A 10,241-nucleotide genomic window follows, 5' to 3' on the forward strand; every position below is an offset into this window, starting at 1 on the left:
TATATATAATGTAGAATGGTATGAGATGCAAGGCTGCTTGGCTATAGTAAATGAAATCTACCTCAAAGATTTTTAAGCAAAATAGGAATTTGGTAGGTTATATAATTTGACAAGTCCAAGAGTTGAGATTGGTTGGACCAGAAATGTCTAAAAATTTCTTATGCAAAAAAAAAAAAAAAAAAATCAAAGATTAAAACATTTTTGGTAAAATTTTTTGAAAATTTTAGAAAATCTTATTTTATTTTAGAAAAACTATTAGTTGTAGTGCTAAGAAGGATAGACTTAAGTATGTACTCTTAAAAGTCCTAGGCAGGACAAATTACTTAAATAGAATTGAGATTTTTGTCATAAATAGTATTAATGCAATTTGTATCAGTTTTCCAGGAAATTACCTGTATTTTAAAATAAGATCCCGAAAGGACTCTGATTTGCTAATTCGACTTTCAAATATTTTCTTTCTTCATTTAAATTGCAAACTAACCACTAATCATTCAGTTTGGCTTAGCAGGCATTTATTTAGAATTTTTTTGAAAAACAAGGAAATGTAAGAGAGTTGTGCAAATGACCTCTGGGGACCAGGTTAGAGGGCTCAAATGTTCACTTCTCTGAGGTTATCATTGTCATCCTTGTTTGCTTTGCCATTTAGAGGCATGCATGTCTCTCTTTGTGCTGTTTGCAAAAAGCTGAGCTGGTTGGAAAACAGAGATGGACTGCATTTCCATCGGTGTTTTGGTCTGTGATCATTCGTTTCCCAGCGCTGCCGTGTGCTCAGTCAGGGCTGCACGGAACGTTCGGCTTGTTTCTCGGGGCTCTGCAGACTGACTGCTGATATAAGTAGCTGTTGATAGAGGCTGCCAAGGACCCCTATTTCTTTCCATTTTGCCTGATCCTCTTTTTACCGGAAAACACAGTAGCTGAAGCCGCACGTAGACTTTTTCCTCTTTGCCTGCCCCCCACCCGCTTCCCCCTCCCTAGACCTCGCTGGGCTTTGACGTCATGTGTGCTCCTTTCGGTTGCCATAGCAACCCCATTCCCCAAGCCCTCTGTCCGTCTCCTCTGGTAGGTTCCACAATGGTACTGGCAGCATCACGCTGCACAATGGTTTCCAGGCAGTGAAAGAGGGTGATTCAGCAAGCCACTCTTCTTCTTTTTTTAAAGCCTCCCTTTTCTTTTTATTTTTATGGAGGTGGGTGGTGCTTGTTTTACACTTACCCTTTTCTTTTCCTTTTTGCCTTTTACAATTTTTCTTTTTTCTCCTCACCCCTCAATTCCTAGGGGCTTTGAGTGACTTTAAGACTAGGTTTTCTTGGAAATCACCTGCCCATCATTCATTTTAAACAATTTCTCTATCTCCAAAGATTCTGTTCCTTATTGCAGTTTGGAATGTGGTAACGAAAAACAAGTAGGGAGGATTTCTGGGGCAAACACTGCTGGATGAGGATCGTAGTTCTCAAGCACGGAATGGTAGGTGGTTTTTGCTCATTCTGGGTTCTAACTTGTTTTTTTGGAGGGTGGGGTGATGTCTATTGATTGCTCCTGGTGGAACGGGATAGAGAGCTTGGGGTGGGGGGACAGATGGGGTAGGAAGCAGGTTAATGAAGTGAACTACCTCTGAGGCAGAAAGCCACCAGCCTCTCTCTCTGTGCCAAGCATCTCTCTCCAGACTTGGGCGTGTGGAAACATTTCTGTTCAGTGTAAGGGTCGGCACACTGGGAGGGAGCATTTTTATTGTGATCAGGGGATTTTTTAGACCAATGCAGAGCTAGAGAGAGAGAGAGAGAGATCTGTTCTTGTTAGAAGTGCTGACCTCAGTTCCCATATCTCAGAAACGCTCTGGGTGCCTTAAAAAAAATTAAAAACCATGCCTTTAAGTATGCATTTATGTTTACATCTCTGAGAGGTGTAAAAAATACATTTTGGGAGATATGTTTATGTATTTTGGTAGGAACTAGGGTTTATATATATTTAGTGGCAAAACTAATGGCATTACTTTTGCTGAGACACTTGAGATCAAATTTGGACCAGAGAAAGGAACACAGACTAGGGGTCATATTAGAGATGAGAGGAAACACTGGCACTGCAGTCTCATAAGTGGGGGTCCCTTTAAGAAAGTGATCTAGTCAGAGCAGGCAGCCTTTTTTTTTTTTTTAATGGCATGGTTCCCAGGTATTCAGTGTTGGGATACTGTGTCCCCTGGAGATGTCAGACCTCCTTTGGAAAAAAAAATAAAGACAAATCATCAGAAATGAGCACAGCAATATATTTATCAGAAGTGATGCATTTATATCTGCAGCAAGATAAATATGATTTATTGGAAAATCCTCAAGTATATCAAGGTTAGAGAAAATTCAAGAAAATTGCACGTGTATATACATATAGAAACTACACTGAAATCTAAAGATTAGGCTTAGATTTTACCCCCTTAAAGACATAACTTCCAGGGTACAGCAGTGTCACCAGAAAAAAATACTCACTCCCATGGCAGTGCACTCTGAGGCCATCACAAGGTTGTTTACATGGACTGTCTTTGCTGCAGAGGCTCAGGGTGTCTGTATAGAAGCCCTGTTTGCTTTTGGTGTGTTGACGATAACTTTTAGGAGCAAATTGGAAAGAAGCAGGCAAAGTCAGACGGGTCAGGCCACGGCTCAGAATGTGGGAAAATGGATGTAAGTGACCAGGCATCGCCAGCCCAAGGTCCAGTTTTCTCCTCTACCCCTGGTCTGCTTGTTGTTGGATCCCAGAATATGGCACAGAATATGGATCAATGCATTAAAAATGGTTGCAGGAGTGACCGTTGCTCTTAGAGAGGCTGCTATAAATTTTCTACTTTAGGTGGCCATTTATATTGTGATGGTAGATAGCAATGCTCCTGAATGAGCTCACGGGCTTCTGACTCCACTTGGGAACCCTGAAATTAGATTTCAGGGGTCGGACAGTTTTGCAATGGCAGCTTTGCTACCTCTGGTATGGATTCTCTTCTGTACCTTGTTCCACTCCTAAATTTGACATAAAGTACCAGGTTAGTTATTTTTTTTTAATCACATAAAACAAGTTGGACTTTGTCCCCCTGTCAACAGGATGAGTAAATCAGATGACAAAAGGTACTATGACCTTAGCTATTAAAGAGACTTCATGTTTTCTCATTTTTTCTCACATCACTTCCTTCTGTTATTGCAAAGTATCTTTAATTTGATGGGATCTTGGTGTTACAAAATCTTCATAGTTTTGATAAAAAGGATTCTTGATGATGGATGGGGCAGGAAAAATTATATGTAGAGTGGAAAAATCAAATGCCCCCAGCTTCCTGCACGCTTGCTTCAGAACAGCATCTCTGTTGGGAGGAGTGTGTTTGCCATGCTGGAAAGGGATGTTTATGAACAAATCCCAAAGGGACTGAATATGTTTTTGCTGTCATTGTCTGGTACGTCTGTAACTGTTAGTATTTAATGGTTTCATAGGGTGAAATCAGTATTTTTCAAGGTTAGAATGAACTGAAAATTGATCATGAATGCTATAGAATGTATGTATAGTCTAAGATTACAGGAAAATTATTGGGATTACCCTTCTTAGGTTATTCTAAGACATAAGCAAAAGGAATCTGCTTAACTTAATTGTAAAAGCCTTCCATGTGTAAAGGCAAAAATCTCCCATATTAAAAGGTTTTTTTAAAAGTTTTGTTGCAATTTTATGTAAATTAATTTATTCTTTGGATATAATCCTAGTGAAAAGTCTTTTAATGCTGAAGATAAAAGACAAAGACAAATTGTTTTTTTTTCTTATTTGTTGGGGTTTAGAGAGGTTGGGTGAGAAAGAGGACAGTTACTTTCCCTTCCTGCCCCAGTTTTGACTTTCACTTATATTTATAGCTAAGGGGACTTTCCCTGGAATGGTGTGTTCAATTTCATAACTGTTTCGTTACTTATGAGAATAATGGATTCAAAGCAGAAAGACTTCCTTCAACTAGAATAAGAGGTTAAACACATTGGCATTTTAAGTTCTTTCTCCACTGCCCCTATTATTTTCTCCTGTAATCTGATTTAAGGTTTTGGTTGGACATTGCAACACTTATGCAAAAAGAGATATAGAGTGTCCAGTAATAGCACAAATGAATACAAAGCTATGTTTGCTGCAAGCCCAGCATCTCCTTCCTATCCCGCACATGTTTTTTACTCCTTCCTCTGAGGACCAGGGACTTGTGGACAAAGTTAGACCTAGGGGCTCCTGGGGAGAGGTTTATTGGTAAAGAAATAGCCTATCTGATTTTTAGCATACTAGCTGTATTTACTGCATTACATAAGTCTGAGATGAGACGCTGCTGCTAATTCAGAAAAGGTAATGCTGCACATCGGTTGTTTGAAAGAAAAAGAGCGTGTAATTTATAAATGGAGCTTGGATTTTCAGAATTTACTAAGCTTTTCATAGCATAGTTGTCAGGTTTTGACTAAAGAGTCTTTCAATTTAAGTTATTTTATCCTTATGAGAAAATCAAGACAAAGATGGGGGGAAAGTGAAAAATTTGTACATATTTATAGGTGGTCTTCCCCTCCTAATATTTAATGGCGTGAAGCTTCATTTCTCATTGAGAAACTTGGTAGAAATTCTAATGGAAACACTAAGTCTAAATTGAAATCTTTAAATGGAAAGAAATGCTTCAAGTTTGAAAAGTATCCCTCAAGTATTTGATTATTTTGGATAACAGATTTTCCTAGTGGAAGTTTTAGATCCTTAACAGAACAATGCAGCCTTGATCTTTTTTTTTTTTTAAATCTCTGGAGACTATTAGAGGTAAATCCTACAAAGTTAAAAAACTGATGCTCCTATGAATGGAAATAAAAGATTTGAATGGGGAAAAAATGACTAAAGCTTCTTTAGACTGAAACATTACTAACTCACAGAGGCTTTGAAACTCTGTATGGTGTGCAGGTATAAAGTTCCCCTCTTTTGCAGACTGATCTGCATGATAATGAATAAGATTTTTATTAAACTGTGTGTGGGGTGGGGAAATGGGTGGGTGAGTTTGCATACATCTGTGTTAGAAAGTCAAGGAAAACAACCCAAACTCATTTAAGTACTAAAGATTCATTTCAGTTTCTTGCCTGGACATTATGTTTGCTTTCTGAAAATGAATTTCTTAAAGTACTAAATCTCTTCTTATACATTTGGAAATAAGATTGGAAAGTATTGATGGACTGTTAAGCTCTTAGGTCCTCTTGGTGGACAATATTTAGCCATTGCACATCATAGCACTTATTCAATATAGTAATTACCTATTCCTATGTTACCTGTACCAGATAATAATATTTGTAAGGGTCTGGCTGCATCTGGACATAGAGGATACAATATATTCCTTGAATGAATGTCTACCATGTACAGAGTTCTATGCTAAGGGTTATGAGTGAGAGAGATTGGGAAATGATGCCAGAGTTTCTGCCACTTGGTAACTCATAGTCATTCAGGGAGAACAGGTGAAATAATAAAGATCACATACAATCAAGGGCCTGTTTAATGTTTTCACAATAAATGCAGTAGTAATTGAAGAAATTTTCCTCCTGTGAAATGGCAGTCAGTGACACTGTTGGCCACCTTGAGATAGCTGGGTAGAGGGTAATAGTCAGGGAAGAGTTCCTAAGAGCAGATGAAGGCAGTAAGGGAACTCTTACTTGGAGCACAGAGGGAGTTTATTTTGGATATAGTGACCATGCTTTTCAAACTAGAAATCACAACTTATGGTGTAATAATAGGTAGAACATTGGAAACCACATAGGTCTAGAGAATCTGGTTCAATCTAATGGAAAAGTAACAACAACAATAATGAGTCAAAGTTGCAAACCTACTTTTGTAACTAGATCAGATTAAAGAAAAAATATACATGTCAGTCCCTTTCCAGTTTCAATCTGACTTCATCTTAGGTTGATTTTATTTTGTGTACTTCAGAGGGTTTTGAACCGCTCCTCTTTCTGTTGTCAGTACTTGTGCAGCCCATTGTTCCGATCATTTTCTATGAAAAGCAGAAATACCAACGAACATAGCAATGGAGATGCCCCAGTTGAAGCTGAGAAACAAGCCTTGTATCACAAAACCAAATACATCACCAAAGTGAGAATTACTAGTTGGACTTAAGTTCAGATATGAAAATATACAAATATTCTAATCTTGGTAACACCAAAGGTCTTATGCTTATGGTAAATTTGGATAGGGTGAGCTCCCTTGATATGCTTCATGTCTTACCTCTGTGTTCTGTTACCAATTGTCTCTGACAGTCCTTTGGTTTTGTTGAGGCAGGTGAAATTCCCATTTAAATGTTATAATCAAATTCTGTCTTTTTGTTTTGCTTTCAGGCTAGTGTGAGAAACACCAGTGGTAGGACCAGCTCAGATCTTCAGTATGGCAACGCATGCAAGAAGCTGTTGAATTAGACCCATTTCCTATAGATGAGAAACCATATAAGCAGTGGTGAGTTGCAAATTTTAAAATGTTCCTTAGCGAGAAGCATGTGCTCTGTTTAACCAGATTAAATATTGTATGTGGTTCAGTGTATGGATCTAAACAAAATTGCAATAACATGAATTTAAAAAGTGAAATCAAAGCACAGAATGCTTAACTGATGATGCAGGGCTGCTCAGGCCATAGCTGTAGTAAGAGGTCTCAAGGTACATGGGTACAGCATATAATGTGATGTTGCCACCGTGATAGCATCCTGTGTAAGATGGCTGTAAGAAACAATTTGACATAGCTGAATAGCAATGAGTATCCATATTTTCCAGTGGTTTTTATTATTTGCAACAGAATTCTGTATTTAACTGATTCATTCCCTCCAGCAGAAGAAGTGGTTCTCGTCAATACTATAATGTTCAGTTCCGTTCAGGAATGTACACACACACAAGCATGCATACATGTATGAAACATACATATTCCGAACAAGTGTATAAATACTACATATACATAAAAATATATACTATATATTAACATATAGATTGCTAGAAATAAGGGAAGAAAGATCATATCACAATTTTATGAATCTTAACTCATGGCAATTTTAGTCTATAAATTCTTTTGTTTAATAGAAGCAATATTAAAAATGGAGCTAGTTGTTCTGCCTAGTTGAGAGACCTTTTAAAACATTATTATTTTAGAAAAAATGCTAGCACACAAAGACAAAATATCTTTTTTAATCAAATATTTGATGTTTCATAGTCATCAGTCAATAATCAATAGACTCCAGCAGAGATGAACCAGTGATAATCTGTCAAATAACATTTTTGATAAATAGAGTATGACAGTGTTGCTTGTAAGACTCCAGAGGAAGCTGTTTTGAATGAGTGGTCAATATCTTCCTTTCATTTGCTTTGTGGTATATATAACTCTGGGAAATTAGCCTGCCCTGTAATTCATGTAAGCTTACACATGTAAGCTATATCTGTAGAATACTGAAGAAATGAGCTATTTACTTGCTTCAGAGGATTTTCATCATGATTTACTTATATTGAGGAAACATATAATAGTCACTATTTTTCAGCACTTAATAAACATGCATTAAGAATGCTTATTATAAACAGGAATCATGTAATTGACAACAAGCAACCATTTTTGATGTGAAATAGAGCTATCTTATTTGGTGATTTTTGGGTTATGAGGCATTCTTTGTGATGTAGAAGACATAGATTATATTGCCCTATCTTAAGCATGTATTCATTCAAGAAACATATATTAAGAATTGTGGTGTAGGGCCCTCCCCAGTGGCACAACAGGTTAAAGAACAGCATTATGAAGCTATCAGCAGCCACTGCAGCATAAGTTTGAACCCCAGACAGGGGGGTGACCCACCTGGCACGATAGACCTCTCCTGTCTTGTCTGCTGCTCCCCTCAGCAGTGTACTTTGTCAATCTGCCTGTTCTGCTCCCCACTCTGTCTCTGGTGAATCCTCTCACTCCCCCCGCTGTCTCTGGCCTGTACCACAGTTCTGTGCACATAAATAAATGAACTTTTAAAAAATTTTCAAATCAGTTGGGTGTATAATTGTACTCATAGAAACATTAATTTGCACTTTGCTGATTACTAATGAAGTAGAAACAGCTTTTCATTTTTTATTGTCATTTAATTTTCCTCTTTTTGTGAAGTGTCTGCTCAGGGTAGTTTCTTTATAAAATTCATCTTTCAAAATAATAGCTAACATTGAGTTCGTATTGTATCTCAGGCACTGTGCTAAGCACTTATATATTTTTTTCAGGATAAAATAAAAATATAAGCCATATAAAAATAAAAATAATTTGTGTTCCATATTAGATCTTCATGTAATCCTTATGATTTTACAGATAAGGAAACTCAGGTGCAGCGAGGCAAATCACTTGCTGATCAGCTCACAGAGTTGAGTGGACCTAATATTCAAGCCCAGCTTTTTTTTTTTTTAAAGATTTATTTATTTATGCATATACAACTGGGGTACAGGTCAGAGGTGCATTGCAGTGAGAGGATTCACCAGAGACAGAGCGGGGAGCAGAACAGGCAGACTGACAAAGTACACTGCTGAGGGGAGCAGAGGGTGGATCAGGAGAGGTCTGCCATGCCATGTGGGTCACCTCCGGGGTGGGGATCAAACCCATGCTAAAGTGGCTTTAGCTTCTTAGTGCTGCACTTTAACCCACTGCACCACCAGGAAGGGCCCCAAGCCCAGCTTTTTTGAGCTCAAGCATTTTTTAATTTCTTGGATAATGTTTGGAAGGGGATTAGATCAAGAGGCAGAGAGGCTATTTGAGGTACTATGGCAAGAACCCAGTTAAAATAATAATGACATTAACCAAGAATCACCCAGTAGGACAAAAGTGCTTGGCAACAAGACTCAGTAATGAAAATAGCATGTGCAGTAGAGGCAGGATTTAAAAACTCTCAAGTTTTAATATCTGCTGGCTAAGTACTTTCAATATGAGCCATACAATGTATATTTATATTCCAGATATTAAGGTAGGTTTTAAAAATGCATTTTATGATACCATGATCATAATAAAAGATGAATATAGTTCAGAGAGTCATAATGTTTAGGGTTAAAGAGACCACAGTATTAATTTGGGTCAACTCTTTATTATCTTAAACTGTGTGACCTGGGTGTAAAGGTGACAGGTGACTTGTTAAGGATCACATGTTACTCATGTCAGATTAGGAACAGACATTAGCACTGCAAAGAATGCAAAGAATAGCAACTTGTCTAATTTTTAAATTACTAAGTGAAAATGCAGTTAACCTACATTATCTCCTTTTTTTTCAAGTCAGTTTCTTTTGAATTTAATCTACTGTTATCGGCATAAATTAGACCTCATCATTGTTATCAGGCTTATTTAAAGTAGCATAGCATGTTATCTTCTTCCCCATTATTCTACAATAGAAGCCACCTGAATTTTTTTATCTGATTTTTAGTTGTTACCTCTTAACTGCTCTGCTAACTTGGATATGCTTCACTGCCCATGCAATAAATTTACTTTGCCTTAAAATATACCGTTCTGCTGTGTATCCCCATTTTAGGAATCAATGACTCCTCAAATTGTCTGGGAATAACAAAATGCGCTTCAGTTTCAATCACACACTCAATTGTTTCTTACCTTGTGATTTCCTTCATACGGTGTCTCCTGCCTATATTCACCCTATCTGTCTTTTTCTTAGTTAATCATTAGTGATCTTTGCTACTCAAAGATTTGGTCAGGTATCAACTGGAAGCTTGACAGAAATGCAAGATTGCAGTTCCTACACAGATCAACTGAATCAGAGTTTTCCCAACAAAATTTATATTATTCAAAGCTTCTGAGGTACTGTCTAGACTTACTTTAGACTATATTAGCTGTAATCTTCTTCCAAAATACTTCCTTGACTTTCCATTAGGCATCTAGATGTTTCTAGTGTTCTTAGAATATTCTATGGGAATCTCTATCACTGTATTACCATGTTTTACTAGCTGTTTATGTGTCTGTTTTTTCATCTTAGCCTATGAGAAATTTGAGCAAGCTTTAACAGTCATTGATTTTTCCCATGCCTATTATAGTGTCTGATACTTGGTAGCACTGCATAAACATTACTTTAAATATTGAGGAAGTAAACAAGAAAGAAAAATGATGGATATATATATAAATCAGGCCCTCCCTGGTGGCACAAGGGGTTAAAGCACAGATCACTATGAAGTGATCTGCAGCCATTGCAGCACAAATTCGATCCCCAGCCAGAAAGGTAATCCAAATGGTGCGGCGACCTCTCCTGA

At 37.4% G+C, this 10,241-nt stretch overlaps 1 protein-coding gene across 7 annotated transcripts in view; it reads left to right on the forward strand.

Annotated features, from left to right (window-relative positions):
* The first annotated feature begins 899 nt into the window (after positions 1-899).
* MAPK10 (mitogen-activated protein kinase 10) overlaps positions 900-10,241 on the forward strand; it is a 273,244-nt gene continuing 263,902 nt past the window's right edge. For 5 of the 7 annotated variants that reach the window (XM_004681144.2, XM_012724143.1, XM_004681142.2 and 2 more), the window contains exons 1-2: positions 1,193-1,464; positions 6,339-6,453. The gene's annotated coding sequence lies outside the window, so the exon portion shown is untranslated. Of the gene's footprint in view, positions 1,465-6,338; positions 6,454-10,241 lie in introns of all 7 variants that reach the window. The other 2 variants (XM_012724142.1, XM_004681143.2) reach the window with 2 other exon arrangements.

The sequence above is a fragment of the Condylura cristata genome, unplaced genomic scaffold (genome assembly GCF_000260355.1).
Source record: "Condylura cristata isolate star-nosed mole 26May11 unplaced genomic scaffold, ConCri1.0 scaffold00012, whole genome shotgun sequence".
Classification (NCBI taxonomy): Eukaryota; Metazoa; Chordata; class Mammalia; order Eulipotyphla; family Talpidae; genus Condylura; species Condylura cristata.